Source organism: Marmota monax, unplaced genomic scaffold, assembly GCF_021218885.2.
Source record: "Marmota monax isolate L192 unplaced genomic scaffold, Marmota_monax_Labrador192_F-V1.1 WCK01_AAM20220418_F8-fsc00451, whole genome shotgun sequence".
Taxonomy (NCBI): Eukaryota; Metazoa; Chordata; class Mammalia; order Rodentia; family Sciuridae; genus Marmota; species Marmota monax.
Window position 1 is genome coordinate 270371 of NW_026694711.1, and position 17630 is coordinate 288000.

Consider the following 17630-nt stretch of genomic DNA (forward strand, 5'->3'; position numbering starts at 1 on the left):
ACTATTTTGTTATATACAATGTATTATTGTTAATTATATTCACTCTATGGTGCCATAAAACACCATGACTTATTCCTTCTCTGTGTAACATTAGCAATATATATGTTGGCCAAAATCCCCTCATCTCCTATATTTCATACTCTCCCCAGTGTTCGTAATCATTATTCTACTCTGAACTTCTATTAGATCAACTTTTCTGGATTACACTAAGGAGTAAAATCACTTAATGTTTGTTCCTGACTTACTTTACTTAACATAATGTCCTCCAAGTTCATCCAGGTTGTTGCAGATGTCAGGGTTTCATGCTTTCATAGCTGAATAGTATTCCAATATGTATAAATATCACATTTTCTTTATCTGTTCATCTGTTGATGGACATTTTGGTTAATTCTATATCCCAGTTATTGTAAATAGTACTGCAGTAAACATGGGAGTACAGGTTTTTTTTGGCAGGCTATTTCCTTTGAATACTCAGTAGAGCGATTGCCAGGTATTATAGTAAATTCTATTTTTAAGTTTTGAGGAAATTCATACTGTTTTCCATAATGGCAGTACTAATTTACATTCCTACCATTAATGTAAAAGAGAGTTTCCTTTTAAGCTGGGTGCAGTGGCACACGCCTGTAATCCCAGTGGTTTGGGAGGCTGAGGCAGGAGAATTGCAAGTTCAAAGCCAGCCTCAGCAAAAGCAAGGCTGTAAGCAACTCAGTGAGACTCTGTCTCTAAATAAAATACAAAATAGGGCTGGGGGGTGGGGCTCAGTGGTCAAGTTCCCCTGAGTTCAATCCTTGGTACCCCCTACCCCCCCAAAAGAGTTTTCTTTAATCCACATCCTCAGTAATATGTGTTAATTTCTAATCTTTTTGATAGCCATTCCAACTGGGGTAAAGAGGTATCTCATGAATTTGATTCGCATTTCACTGAGGAATAGTGAGGTTGTGCATTTTTTCATGTATCTTTTGGCCATTTGTATGTCTTATTTTGATAAAAGTCAATATATTCTTGTTTTGATTACAATAGCTTTAAATATATTTTAATATCAGGTAGTGTGATGCCTCCAACTTTGTTCTCTTTACTTTGTTTTTGTTATTTGGCATCTTTTCTTGTCCATAGGAATACTGGGATTTTTAAAAATTTCTGAGAAAATGGCTTGGATGTTTTCTTAGGGATGTGGCTAGAGGAAGTAGGTCACTGAGGGCATGCCTTTGAGATTATATTTTGTTCATTGTGAACAGAGCTCTCTCCCTCTCTATTTCCTGGTTGCCATGTCCAGAACTGCTTTCCTCTGTCAAGCCCTTCTGCCATGAGATCCTATTTCACCTCAGGCCCAGAGCTATAGAGTCAGCCAACCATGGACTAAACCTCTAAAGCCATGAGCCAAAAATCAATTTTTCTTCCTTTAAGTTGTTTTTGTCAGGTCTTTTGGTCAGGATGAAAAATCTGACTAAAATAATCAGTAATAAAAAGTCTCCACCAAAGTAAAGCCCAGGACCTGATGGCTTCAATGCTTAATTCTACCAAATACTTTCAGAAGAACTAATATCAATCCTTTTCAAACTCTTCCAAAATTGAAAATGAGGGAATACCTCTAAGCTCATTTATAAACCAAATCCAGATAAGGATATTACAAAACTACAAGGAAACTACAGGCTAATCTCCTACCTGCCTATTGTCACTGCCCAGTTAAGCCATAACAGTGGATTAATGTACTGATTAGGTTAAGTTTCTCATAATCCGATCATTTCATCTCTAAACTTTTTGCATTGTTTCACAGGTGAGCTTTTGAAGGACACCTCATGTAAACCATAACACTGAATTAATTTCTTTATTCATTATTGGCCTGTTCAGTTTTTCTATTTCATCATGATTCAGTTTTGATAGGTTACATATTTCTAGGAATTTATCCATTATTTTTTAAATTGTTATTTTAATTGTAAAAATTTACTCTAGGTCACCCAGTTTATTTGTGTATAGTTGCTCATAGTGGTCTCTTATGAACTTCAAAATTCAAAGTATATAACTACAGGAATCATCAAACAAAAAAGGAAAGCAAGAGAGGGAGAGAAAAATACATGATCTACAATTAACCAGAAAATAACAAAATGCCAATAGTAAGTTTGTTACCTATTGATAATTACTTTGAATGTATATAAATTATCCAATCAAAAGACTTTGAGTAGTGGGACTGGGGCTGGGGCTCAGCCATAGAGCACTTGCCTAGCATGTATGAGGCACTGGGTTTGATTCTCAGCACCATATGTAAATTAAAAAAAAAAAGGTCAATCAACAACTAAAAAATAAAACTAAAAATTACAAAAAGACTTTGAGTAGCTAAATGTATTATAAAACAAGACCCAAATATATGCTGTCTATAATAGATTCACTTCACCTCTAAGGACATGCACAGACTGAAGGTGAAGGGATGTAAAAATATTTCATGCACATGGAAAGCAAAAGACAGAATAGCTAAACTTATATTAGACAAAAAAGACTTTTAAAGTCAAAATCTATAAGAAGAGAAAATGTGGTCATTATACAATGACAGTGGGGTCAATTATTAAAGATGATATAATAATTTTGAATGTATATGAACCCAATATTAGAGCACCTAAATATATTAATAGATCAGAAGGAAGACATAGACTTTAATACAATAAAAATAAGAAGCTTCAATATATCACTTTTAAAATTGGACAGATCATATAGACATAAAATAAATAAAGAAATGTTGAATTTCAACTACATATTAATCCAAATGGATCTAACCTATATTTATAGAATATTACATCCAACAAAATGAACATTTTTCTTAAGCGCATGTGGGACATTCTCTAGGATAGATGATATGTTGGGTTACAAAACAGATTAACAAACTTAAGAAGATCAAAATTATGTCACATTTTTTTTACCTCAATGGCATGAATGTAGAAATTAATAACAGGTGAAACCTTGGAAAAGGCACAAATATGTGGAGTTTAAACAACATGATCCTGAACAACCAGTATGTCAATAAGAAATTGAAGGATAAATTTCAAAAACCTCTTTGAACAAAAACTGGTATATATATATATAAAATGGAATTTTACTCAGCCAAAAAGAAGAATGAAAATGTTTCATTTGCTGGTAAATGGATGGAACTGTAAAAAAATCATGTTAAGTGAAATAAGCCTGACTCAGAAAGTCAAGTTGCAAATATTTTCTGTTATATGTGGAATCTAGATAGAGAGAAAAAGGAATCAAAAAGGGTATCCCATGAAAAATAGAAGGGAGATTAGTAGAATAGAAGTGGGAGACAATGGGTAGGGAGAATGGGAGGTAAAGGGGAAGAACTAGGGAATGAAATCAAACAAACTATGGTATGCCCATAAATGAATGTACCACACTTTTATATATAGTTATAATGCATTAATTAAAAGATAACAAATTACATTATTGTGTAATGGATTCCACTATTATACATAATTAAAATGCAAAGGTAAAAATAAATAAATGGGGCTGATACAAGAGTAAAAAGAAAATGAAAACACAAAATATATGAGACACAGCAAAAGCAGTCCTGAAAGGGAAGTTTATAGCAATAGACCACCTACATGAAAAAAGACAGATCTCAAATAAGCAACCTAACATTATACCTCATGGAAGTAGAAAGGGAGAAAAAAGTAAGCCAAACCTATCAAAGGGAAAGAAATAAGAAAGAACAAATCATAACTAAACAAAAGAAAGATTAGAAACAACAGAAAGATCAACAAAGCTAAAAATTGGTTTTTAAAAAAGATGCACGATATTGACAAGACTTTAAGTAGATTAAAAAAAAGAGAGAGGAGGGGCTGGAGTTGTAGCTCAGTGGTAGAGCACTTGCCTGGCATGTGTGAGGCCCTGGGTTTCATCCTCACCATCACATACAAATAAATAAACAAAATAAAAGATCCATTTACAACTAGAAATATTTTAAAAAGGAGGGAGGACTCAAAATTAGAAAAGAGGAGGCATTACAACTGATATTACAGAAATATGAAGGACCATTGTGGTTTTGTTCAGCAGTTCTCTATTTATGATTTTGAGCATCATTTCATGTTCTTAATGGCCATTTGTATATCATATTTGGAAAAATGTCTATTCAAATTCTTTAAGTATTTTTTTATTTGATATTTTGTTGTTGAGTGATAAAAATTATTTATTTATGTATTCTGGATTAAACCCTTATTTGATATATGATTTGCAAATATTCTTTGATTTTATAGGTTGTCTTTTCATTCTATTAATGATGTATACAGTTTTGAGTTTGATGTAGTCCCATTTGTATACTTTTGTTTTGGTTGCCTATACTTTTGATGTTATAGTAAATAAATCATTGCCTGGTTCAATGTCATGAATCTTTTCCCCTGTGTTATCTTTTGGGAATTTTGTAGTTTTAGGTCTTACATTTGTTTTGATATCTGGTATAAGATAAGGGTCAAATTTCATTGTTCTACATGTGGATACCCTGTTTTCCCAGTACCTTTTTGTTGAAGAGACTGCTCTTTCCTCTGTGAAAGACCCAGGCACCCTTGTTGGAGTTAGTTTAAGATATATGCAACCATTTTTTTTTTTTGCTATTATATTCCATTGGCCTATTTGACTGTCTTTATGTCAGTATCACAGTGTTTTGGTTACTTTAACTCATTAAATTTTGAAATCAGGGAATGTGAGGCCTTCCAATTAGTTCTTTTTAAAAATTATTTTTGCTATTCAGGGTCACTTGAGATTCTGTATGAGTTTTATGATGAATTATTCTATATCTGTAGGAAAATGCCATTGGGGTTTTAGTAAAGATTGCATTGAATTGCTTTGTGTGTACTGACATCATGACAATTATAAATTTTCCAATCTATGAATGTAATTGTCTTTCTATTTATTTGTATCTTCTTTAATATTTTAGTTTTTAATGTGTTCATCCTTCACTTTCTAGATTAGATTTATTCCTGAATATATTATTATTTCCTATCCTCTCATAAACTGATTTGTTTTCTTAATTTCCTTTTCAGATTGCTCATTGTTAGTTGTTTGGGAGCGTTTTTAAATAATTATTTGAACTTGGATGTTGAAAATGAGTAAATCACAGAATTTTCTTACACAGAACATCATTAAAACTCATCAACTTGGGGAATACTGATGGCATATTATGATCATTCACTATATGTAAGGCATCAAGCGTTTGGCATGAACTCTTCTAATTTGTAACAATCCTATAACAATGTTTACTATAACTATTCTAATTTAACAGATGAGAAAATTAAGGCATGGAAAGTAACTTGTTCAATATTACACAGGGCGATACAGACACAGGAGTAGGAAAAGAGGCCAACTCATAATATGTTTGCATTAGCAAGATAAAGCAAAGTAGCTAATGGAAATTAGATTTTTATTCCTTTTATTGCTTCTTAGGAATAAATGTTCCCATAGTTTTGATACTAAGAATTGAACCCAGGGCTTTATGCATATGAAAAATGTAGTTTTATCACTGAACTACACCTCCAGCCCTTTGTGCCTCACTTTTTTTTATACTCAGAATTGAACTCAGGGGTGTTTTATCACTGAGTTACATCCCTAGTCCTTTTTTATTTTTTTATTTTGAGACAGGATCTTGCTACATTGCTGAGGTCTTGCTAAATTGCTGAGGCTGGCTTGAACTTGCAATCCTCCTGCTTTACACTCTCAAGTCACTGGGATTACAGGTGTGCACCACAGTACTCAGCTTGTGCCTCACTTCTAATATAACAGCAGTGGGAAGAAAGGATGAATCAAAATCTGGTTCTTTTTCTGATGAATAGAGGTGGAGTATGGAGGAATTTTTCAAATATCAGCTAGGGAATAGAGCTGCTTAAAAGCATATTTTGTGCATAGTGCTGCAATAAACATGGGAGTGCAAATTCACAATAGCCAAGAAATGGTAAAAAAAAATCCTTAGATAGATAAAATAGATAGAAAATGGGATGTAATTCAGGCATAAAAAAGAACAAAATCCTGTCATTTGTGACAATATGGATGGAACTCGAGATCATTAAGTGAATTCAGTCAGATACAGAAAGACAAGTAACTGTATGACATTGTGGAATCTAAAAAAAGTTGATCTCATAGAAGTTGAGAATAGAATGGTAGTAACCAGAGGCAGGAAGAGTGTGGGGAGAGAGATGGAGAAAGATTGATCAGTGGGTACTAAGTTACAGTTGGATAGGAGCAAAATGTTCTGGTGTGCTATTGCATGGCAGGATAACTATAGAAAATAATGAACTGCACATCTCAAAAAAAAAAAAAAAACTGTAAGACAGCATCTTGGAAGTTTTTGCCATAGAGAAATGACAGATATATTTAACCTGATTTAAACATTACACAACATATACATATATCAAAATGTCACGTTATACCATAAATATGTACAATTTTATGTATCTGTTAAATTTAATTAACTTTAAAAAAGTATATTTTGTTTTAGATGCTGTGATGAGACTGAGCTTAACTTCCTCATTACTTCCTTTATAAAAGTCAAGTTCCTTAAATTGAGGTGGGGAGGGGAATAAGATATTGTTGCAGCATTGACGAAAGCCTAAAACTAGAGAGTCCATGTCTATAAGCTGATACATTTAGTCTGAAGAAAGACACTTAGGCTGTAAGAATCTCTTTCTTTGGTATCAGATATGAGAGAATGGGACAAAAGTTATTTATGTAATTTTTTTTCCAATTTAGTCTCCCACACCCAAATGTTTCTATATTTTAGTTTTCTGTTTAAATATGCTCTTCCATAAGTGCACAGAGATGCTTTTGAATCCATTGATACACCCTGATGGGCTGGAGATCATTGCAATGGACTGACTCAAAATTACTCAAACTAGCCTAGAACTATTTTGAAAAAGCAAAATAAAAAATTACTTGTTATGTCTGTAATAGAGAGGATTTATATTTTGAATGTAAGATTAGATTCTTACTATTTTAGTCCACTTTTGCCGCACTGTGACCAGTATGCCTGACCAGAATAATGTAGACAATGGAATATTTTTTCAGACATAAAGAAGAAGGAAATTATGGCATTTGCTGGTAAATGGATGGAACTGGAGACTATCATGCTAAGTGAAATAAGCCAGTCCTCCAAAACCAAAGGCCAAATGTTCTCTCTGATAGTAACACATAAGGGGGAGGGAGAGGGAAGAATAGAAGTTCATTGGATTAGACAAAGGGGAATGAAGGGAAGGGAGAGGGAATGGACATAGGTAAGACAGTAGAATGAATTGGATATAACTTTCCCATGTTCATATAAATACATGACCAGTGAGACTCACGGTATGTACAACCATAAGAATGGGATCCTAATTAGAATAAGTTATACTCCATGTATGTATAATATGTCAAAATACACTCTACTGTCATGTATATCTGAAAAGAACAAATAAAAAATAAAGTTTTCAGTTACCTCAAACAAAAAAAAAAGAAAAAAACAATGTAGAGGAAGAAAAGTTTATTTTGGTTCAAGGTTTCAGAGGTTCAGTCCATGGTCAGCCAGTGCCATCTTCTGATCCTAAGGTGAGACAATATCACGGCGGAAGGGCATGGCAAAGGAAAGCAGCTCAGGAAGTGACAACCAGGAAGGAGGGAGGGAGGGAGGAAGGGAAGGACACACACACACACACACACACACAGAGAGAGAGAGAGAGAGAGAGAGAGAGAGAGAGAGAGAGAGAGAGATTGAGATCTGCTTGCCAAGTACAAAATATAAACCCCCAAAAAAGGCCCCCAGTGACCTATTTCCTTCAACACACCCCATCTGCCCATGGCTATCACACAGTTAATCATATCAGTGGATTAATCTACTGATTATGTTAAAGGTCTTATAATCTAATCATTTTGCCTCTGAACATTTTTTCATTGTCTCACACATGAGCTTTTGGGAGATACCTCATATCTAAATTTGCAACTCTAAAATTCTATGATTAGGTGCAATTAAAGGTGTTTACAGACAGCCAGGCTGATTCCATAATTCGGCTGGTATGACTGTGTGGCAATAAACGTGGGTAAGCATGTATCTATAAATTTAATTATTTTGGATAAATACATTGGTATAGCTAGATTATATTGTAGATCTATTTTTAGCTTATTGAGGAACCTCCATAGAGGCTATACTAATGTACATTCCTACGACTAGTGTGTAAGTATTCCTTTTTGTCCTTATTCAGCAATTATTATATTTATTCTTGATACTTGCCATTCTAACTGAAGTGAGATGCAATCTCAGTGTAGTTTTGATTTGCATTTCCTTGATTTTTCAAATAAATATTGGCCATTTGTACTTCTTTTGAGAAGTGTCTTTTCTGTTCTTTTTTTCTATTTATTTATTTGGCTTCTTGATTTTTAATATTGACTTTTGGAATTCTTTATATATTCTGGATATTAATCCTTTAATAGAGGAATAACTGTCAAAGATTTTCTCCCATACTGTTGGTTGTCACTACTGTGTTATTTCCTTTGCCGTACAGAAGTTTTTCATTTGCTGCAATTCCTTTTTATTGATTCTGTCTTATTTCATCAACTATAGGGCTCTGATTGGGAAGTGTCTTCCTGTGCCTATATGTTGAAATGTTTCCCCTATTTCTCTTTCTAAGAGTTGGAAAGTTTCTGGTCTTATAGAAAGGACCAGAATCAACTCACTTTGAATTGACATTTGTACAGAAAGAGAGATAAGGATCTAGTTTCATTTCTTCCCATATGGATATCCAGTTTTGCTAGCACCACTTGTTAAAGAAGCTGTCTTTTCTCTAATTGTATATTTTTGGCCCCTTTGTCAATAATCAGATGACTGTAGCTATGTTGGTTTGTTCTTGTGTATTCGATTCTGTTCCATTGATCTATGTGTCTGTTTTTTATGCCAGCACCACATTGGCTCTGTAGTATAATTTGTAATTTGGTATTGCTATGTCTACAGGATTGATCTTTGTGCTCAGAATTGTTTTGGCTATTCTGGGTCTTGTATTCTTCCATGTAAATTATAGGAATGTTTTTCTAGTTTTGTAAAGAGTATCACTGGTATTTTAATGGGGATTTCATAGAGTCTGTAGATCACTTTTTATAATATGACCATTTTAACAATATCAGTCATGAACATCCATGAACATGAGAGGTTTTTCTACCTTGAAATATCTTCAGATTCTTTCTTAAAAATTCTATAATTTTAATTGCAGAGGTATTTCACCTCCTTGGATAGATTCATCTCTAAGTATTTTAATTTTTTGAAGCTATTGTGAATGTAATTGTTTTTCAGATATATTTTTCAGCATATTAATTATTGGTATACACAGAACCTATTGAGCTATTGATTTTTTATTAATTTTATTTGTGCAGTATAGTTATACATAATAGTGGCACATGTGCCATATTTGCATATGCACATAATATAATTTTATCATTCTCATTTCCAAGTACCTTCTCTTTCTCACCCATCCCCATCCCCTTGATCCACTTGTAGTAGCTTATTGATCTCCATTTTAATTCATATAAATTTTGCTAATTATATAATATGTATTTATATATATACACACACACACAGAGGATTCATTGTGGTGTATTCATACATGAACCTAGCATGATTTGGTGGATTTCATTCCTCAGTGCTTCTCATGACCTCCCCTTCTCATGTTCTGTTGTTCTCATGAAATATGAGAGCCCTTTTTTAATTTTAATTTTGTCTTTTTCTCTCTAGCTTCCACATACGAGAGAAAATATTTGACACTTGACTTCCTGAGTCTGGCTTATTTCACACAGCATGATGTTCTCTTCTTTCATACATTTACCAGGAAATTATATAAGTTCATTCTTCTTTATGACTGAATAAAATTTCATTGTGTATATATACCACATTTTCTTTATCCATTTTTCTATTGACAGACATCTAAGCTGGTTCCACAATTTGGGTATCATGAATTGTGCTGCTATAAACATTGGTATACATCTATCACTGTAGTATGATGATTTTAGTTCTTTTTAGTAAGTACCAAGGAATGAAATAGGTGGATCATATGTTAATTCAATTCCTAGTCTTTTTTTTTTTTTTTGGTACTGGGGATTGAACTCAGGGGAACTCAACCACTGATCCACATCCCCAACCCTTTTTTGTGTTTTATTTAGAGACAGAGTCTCACTGAGTTGCTTAGTGCCTTGCCTTTGCTGACGCTGGCTTTGAACTTATGATCCTCCTGTCTCAGCCTCCCAGCCACTGGGATTACAGGCTGCACCACTACAACTGGCCAATTTCTAGTCTCTTGAGAAATCTCCATACTGCTTTCCAAAGTGGTTGTCCTAATTTATATTCATTCCAAACATAAATGTTTCAGTGTACCTGTACTCAATATCATCACTAGCAATCATTGTTTGTATTCTTTATGGTTGCCATTCTAACCAGAGAGAGATAAAATTTCAGTATAGTTTTGATTTGTATTTTCCTGATTGCTAGAGATGCTGAACATTTTTTCATGTATTTCTTGGCCATTTGCATTTCTTCTTCTGAAATATATCTATTTACATCATTTATACATTTATGGTTTGGATTTTGCTTCAGTGTTAAGTTTCTTGGGTTCTTTATATACTTTGTATATTAATTTCCTGTTGAAGAGTAGCTGGCAAAATTTTTCTCCCATTCTGTATGTAGCTCTCTCTTCATGCTCATGTTTCCATTGTTGTGCAGAAGCTTTTAGATTTGATGTCATACCATTTATGGATTCTTGGTTTTACTTCTTGAGTTTCAGGGGTCTTGTTTATGAAGTTGGTGCCTACACCAATATGTTGGACTGTTAAGTATGTGTTTTCTTCTAGAAGTTGCAAAGTTTTTACTGGCTTTGTAGCCATGAATTTTTTTAATTTATGCTTACCTTGGAAATGTTTTTGGTTCTTTAATTCTGAACGAAAACTTTGTTGGGTATAACAATATTGGTTGGAAATTATTTTCTTTCAGGGTTTGGTATACATAGTTCTAAGCCCTCCTGGTTTAAGAGTTTATGTAGAAAAATCAGAGGTCATTCTTATTGACTTACCCCTAAATATAACCTTCCATTTTTCTCTTGATGCTTTTAAAGTTTTATCTTTATTCTGTATACTAGACAGTTTAATTATAATGTGTCTTGAAAGGATCTTGTCTATTTGGACTTCCGAATATCTCATATATCTGATTTTCATTCCCAAGGTTGAAAATTTTTCTGACATTATTTCCCTGAAAAGTTTATGCATGCCCTTAGCTTGTATCTTGATATGCACCCTAATGCTGATAATTCTTAGGTTTGTTCTTATAATGTCCCAGACTTCCTGAATATTCTGGCTATGGTTTCTTATCATGTTTTCTTTATTGCTGAGTATGTTTTCAAGATCATATACCCTATATTTGAGGCCTGGAAATTTGTCTTCTACATGGCCTAATCATCTTTTGTTTAGCCTATCTGGTGATAATTCCCTCCACTTTTGCCTAACTTGCAAAATATTTATTTCTTCTCCATTTGTGAAAGATACATTTTCAGGATATAGTAGTTCTGATTTAAAGTTATTTATTTTTTCAAAATTTGTAACATATCATTCCATTTATTTCTAGCCAGTTATGTTTCCACGGAGAAATCTGCTTGTAGTACAATGGTGGTTCCCTTAAATGTGACTTAGTTCTTTTTTCTTGCAGGTTTCAGAAACTTCTCTTTTTCTTTTATCTTTGATTCTACTATGTTGGGTTAAGGATCTTTTCTGGTCACACTATGTCTGTTTGAGGTTCCATGGGCCTGCTTGAGCCACATCCCCAGCCCAAAATTTGGGTTACCTATTACTTCTTTGAATAGGTTTCTATGCCTTCCCCTTTATCTTTTCCTTCAAGTACCACAAAAACCTTTAATGGTTCACTCCAAACTGTGAAGGCTCTCTTCATTCTTCTTTCTTTTTATCTTTGTCTGACTTGGGATTTCAAATGATCTGTCTTAAAGCTTAAAGTTTAGATATTCTTTCCTCTGTTTCATCTGGTCTATCATTGAGGCTTCCAACTGTATTTTTAAAATTTGTCTTATGAAGCTCTGTATTTCCAAGATTTTTGTTTGGTTCTTTTTCAAGATCTCCATCTATTTCATGAATATCTTATTCATATCATGACTCATTTTAGTTAAACTGTTAATGTTCTCTTGAATATCATTTGGCTTCATTGTAATATTCTTTTGAAATTTATCAGGCATCTTTTTAATACATTTTTTTGAGTTCTTGTGTTGTATCATGTTATCTATTGAGTTATTGTGTTCTAGAGGTGTCATATGACTTTATTTCCCCTGTTTCTTATATTTCTGTGTTGAGATTTGCATATCTGGTGCATTCTTAACCCCAAAGGGCGATAAGCATATGCCCAGATGTGGCACCAAGGTGGGGCTGTGGTGGCAGGACACTTAATATCAGGCTCTAGCCCTCAAAGGAAAGGAACATGCTGCACATGGTATAGGAAAGATCTGGCTAGTGAGGGCTACAAGTTCCTGCCATCTTTTCGGGCATTGGTTAATGTCCATGCATGGTTGACCACCCTCTTTTCCCCTGTGGACAAGTGCTCTGGTCTCTGTTCTCATGGGTGGTGCTCTCTCTTCCCCTTTGTGCTAAAATACCTCAATCCTGAAGTACAGGACACTTAGTGGGTTTGATGCTGGGGTTACAGCTTCTTTTCTTGGACAAGATGGGTCAAGTTAGTTTATGCTTACCAGTGTTATATACACCTTACCAGTGTTGTATGGTGTATATAAGATCCCAGAGATGCAAATATGCAGGCGTTTCTGCCCTTTAAATTAGTATGAATTAAAATAATAGCTCCCTTTCAAGATGGTGTCAGCCATAGCAGTCTATTCTCTGGGGTTGATTGGGGGACAATGTGAATTCCTTTTGAAAAACAAAAGTATGGTGCAGATTTCAGGTTGTTCCCTAATTGGTCTGTAAAACTGTGACCATGGTGAAACTTTTTGTAGTTAGGATTGTCAGTGTCCATGGTGATGGAGTTTGCTGGGACTCTCTCATTCAATCTTTCCCCTGCAAAGTAGAGTAACCTCCTCCTCCAGCCGGGGAGCCAGTATTGTATTTGTCAAGGTGCTTTCTCTTTCTATGCTGTCATTGCAGGTCTCAGAATCTTACAATGTTCCAATTTGTCTTTCTGGGTTCCAGCATTCTCCTGCAGTAATGCACCTCAAAATACAGCTATGCAGATCTTTCTTTGGTTTTTCTTTGTGGAAAAGGAGGTGAGTGCTGGCATCTGCTATGGACCATTTTAGAACTCCTAACATTGATGTTTTGTGATACATATGTGAAATATCACTGAGGGGTGGTTCTGATTACTTCCTTTATTATACAACCAACACAGAATCAAGTCTACCCATCTTATTTTTTTAATTCTTACTCATTTTTTTTTGGGGGGGCAGGTATTATATATCATTTCCTCAATGCAACCTGCTCAGACACTTGGACTAGGTCAGGTCTTTCTGTGATTCATTCTTATTGCACTTTGTACTTCACACTTGTAGAACCTATAAAATTGTAAATGATCAATTTGTGTTACTTTTAGTATCTACTGTCCTCATTAGTCTGTATCTTACATGAAAACAAGGATAATTTTTGTTTCATGCATCAAAGTGCCTAACATTTTTTCTGGCACATGGTTGACAGAATATTGATTGAATGAATGAATAGGGATCCTGAAGGATCTGTGGGTTTTGTAAGGAATAGATGCTCAATAAATATTTGCTTAATGAATGAATGAGTCAATATATAAATAAAGACTATAGGTTTTGTGTTCTAAGGTGCTATGCTACTTCTACAAACTGTATCTTAGCCCAATAATTAACGTCAATCCTCTTCACTCCATGGCTGTAAAGAATCTGTAAAACTATTATCTAATTCAGCAAAGCATTGTTTCCAGATATATAATTGAAATCCGTGTGTGTGTGTAACTGGTATGCAATATAATTTATATATTAATCTCAGAATACCAGGCATTTATGTAAAAAGGAAATGTAGAATATCCAGGTATTATAAGAGTTCCAGTAGCTGAAATAAAGGAATTAAAGAACAATGGGATACAAAATGAGTTTGGAGGAATAGAAATAATTGAAAGAGAAATTATTCATTGTTTTTGGATTTACAAAAATTACTTCGTTGCTCCTTCTTTCCTTTATTTCCCTGATTGTACAGAACCTTTGCAGTAGAGCCTTTGTAAAATGTCTGGATATCATTCCATGAACATTGGGAAGCTTTGAAAAATAGATTCTGATCAAGGAGTTATTGTGTTCTAGAAGAAAAAGCATTTCCTCAGTTTACTGAGAGAACAAGAAGATGTTACAAAAAAAAGAACAATTCAAGACTGTATATAGTGAAAAATAAAATTGCATGTAACATATTATTGAAAAATACAAGAAAAGATGATTTTTAAAAATCCTCATTTCTACTTAGATATATTTGATTTGTATCTATGGCGTCTTTTTCTTGTATTTTTCAACCCCCTTCTTGATGATGGAATTTAACAATTTTGTTAAAATGGATTCATATAATTTCTCACTATTGTTTTAGTTGTCATGGACTTTTGCCTCTTCCCTATGTATATTTTACCTTTTCTTCTCATATCCCTTTTAGCCTGAAAATCATTCTCTGTGACAGAAGAATATCAGAAGGAGTAAAATGGAAGGTGAGGAACAACTTCTTCTAAGATCATTCCTCAATTTTATACAATTGACTTTAAGTAGTTTTTTTTTCCCTATTCATTCTTTCCTCATCTTGTTCTGAATATAATTAAAGTGTGTCCTTTCTGTTACCCATACATTATTTTTGCAACCCTTGATGCATTTGGGGCCTTATCACCTTTTAGTGATATAGGAAGAGGCAACTCCAATTTCTTTTCACAATAAAATGGAGGGGGAAATACCTGAATCAGAGATCAAGAAAGGAGAGATTTAAGTAATTTGTGGAAAATAAAATCATAGCTGGGCACAGTGGCACACACCTGTAGCTCCAGTGGCTCAAGAGGCTGAAACTGATGGATTGAAAGTTCAAAGCCAGCCTCAGCAAGTTTATGAAGCTCTTGGCAACTTAGTGAGACCTCTCTCAAAATAAAAAACAAATGGCTGGGGATGTGGCTCAGTGGTTAAGCACCCCTGGTTTTAACCTCTGGTAAAAAAGAAAAAAAGAAAGAAAAATAAAATAAAATGATAATTAACTCATAGAGTTATTGTGAAAATGACTCATTTAAGTCAATACACTTCAAATATTTGGAATGAAACCTGACACACAGTAAATGCACAATAAATACTTACTATTATTTCTTGGATTATGATGATGATTGTTGTGTCAGAGAGCATTCCAGCTGAAAACATATGTCCTGCTCGTATTAAGTAATTTGAGTAAGGTTAGTACAGAATCTACTTACAAAATTGTGAGCAAGGGATAGATAAATGATAAAATATAGTGTAATATTCTAAGTATATTCATAGGAAGTGCTATTACTCCAAGGTCTAAAGGGGTTATAAGTAGGGAGTGATTCCTAGATTCCTAGAATCATGAGTAGATACAGCTATTAAAGAGTGTCACTTAGCAGAAACTATGATAATTGGTTAAAGGAAGCAGCAAGCCTGCAATGATCTTGCAGGGTGGTGGCTTAAAGAATAAGTATGTCAACCTCTCTCCTTCCAATCACATGCTGGTATTTCTCATTGGCTAAACACTAACCAAAGCTAGAGATGGGGCACCTGTTGATGAAGTATACATAAAGTAACCTTTAGGAACACAAAGCAGAGTGAAGAAGGTTTAGGAGTGGGTCTGGAGGACAAAACAGAAGATATCAGTACAATCATGAATTTAGATATAGAAAACAAGTTGTGAGGCATCTATGGTGTGACCAGGTAACTTGTGGCATGCCTGGGGATTTCTGTGGGAAGATATGTGTGTTTGTACCTCGAAAATGATATCTCTATCAAGGATGCTGCCCTAATGAAAATTTCTATCTTTATACCATTTATACTTGTTTTTCCTCAGACCTGTTTCAATCACAGTATGTCATACCTCTCCTGAAAACGTTCATGTCATTTTAAGGGAGCAGATATGTTACTGGTATTTAAGAGATGTCTGAGAAAGAAAGTATAAAAGAAGCTTGTTTCAGCAGTTGGTACTAAAAAAAATACCTCGAGTTTAAATAGTCGACCTTGTGAACTTGCAAGCTTGCCTACCTCCCTTCCACCACCACTATTTCTTCTGCCACTTCACTCTATAACAAAGGAATAATAATAACATTAAGAGGTAAATTTATTTCTTAGAAATCAGGAAAAGTCTGATGAGGAAAATTCCATTTGAGGTAGGCTTTTGTATTAGCCAGTTTTCTGTTAATATAATGAAATACCTGAGGTTGGGTATTTTAACTCACAGTTGTAAATGTTCAAGGACATGGCACTGGTATCAACTTCGCTCTGGTGAATGTCTCATGGCAGATGGCATTACAGTGGTGAAAACCATTATTGTGGGTTTGGTCTATATCGTTGCCTCGTCCACTTTTTAAATTAATTGCTTCTTTTTAGTTATACATGACAGAATCCATTTTGACATAATTATAAAAGCATGGTATCTAGTCCATTTTTTATATTTTTATATGCCTACATATGGATTTTTAAGCAATATATGGTAAGTTCCATGTGTACATTCTTAAATTAACATCCTTAATTAATACATGTTGCACCTATTAATCTGCATCTATTCTTTTCCATTCAGATTGGAGTTATTGCCATCTAGTCAGGTTAATATATATAAATCTAGTTCATTCCTCTGATATTCATTTATGTGAATTATTCTACATTTGATTTATTTATTCTCAGTTTTCAATTACTTACTATTTCAGAGAAGCCCATTCTTTAAAATTCCAAAATGTCCACTAGTCATATGAGAAATTCAAATTAAAATAAAAATGTGATATTACCTCATACCTGTTAAAATAGCTTTTATTAAAAAGATAATAAGTAGTGGTAAGGATATAAAGAAAAGGAAAGACTGGTACACTTGTGGTGGGAATTTAAATTAGGGTAGTCATTATGGAAGGCAGTATGGCAATTTCTCAAAAAATTAGAAATAGAACCACAATATCATCCAACAATCTCATATATCATATTATATATATATATATATATATATGAGATTACATATATGAGATTATATATATGATATATGTGTGTATATATATATCCAGTATATGTGTGTGTGTATGTTGAGATACCTGAACTACCATGTTCATTTATTGTAGCATTTTTCATAATAGCTATGCATATGGAATCTAAGTGTCTGAGTAGATAAAGAAAATGTGGAATATACATACAATGATATACTGTTTAGCCATAAAAGAAGAAAATTCTGTCATTTGTGACAATATGGATGAATCTGGAGGACATTATAATAAATGAAATAAATCATGCATAGACGATCTCATTCATGTAGAATTTAGAAAAATTGAACTCCTACAGGAGAGAGGAGAATGGTAATTACTGGGGTCTGGCAGGCGAGTGGATCATGGTGGTTAGGGAGACGTTGGTCAAAATACAACAGTTAAATAGGAAGAATAATTCCAAGAAATCTATTATACAACATGA

At 33.8% G+C, this 17630-nt stretch overlaps 1 protein-coding gene across 5 annotated transcripts in view; it reads left to right on the forward strand.

Moving 5' to 3' along the window:
* Positions 1-17630, forward strand: part of Klf8 (KLF transcription factor 8) — a 275905-nt gene that overhangs the window by 54139 nt on the left and 204136 nt on the right. For 4 of the 5 annotated variants that reach the window (XM_058572505.1, XM_058572506.1, XM_058572502.1 and 1 more), the window contains exon 2: positions 14641-14692. The exons of the other annotated variant lie outside the window; for it this stretch is intronic. The gene's annotated coding sequence lies outside the window, so the exon portion shown is untranslated. The remainder of the gene's footprint in view (positions 1-14640; positions 14693-17630) is intronic. 5 annotated transcript variants of the gene reach the window in all.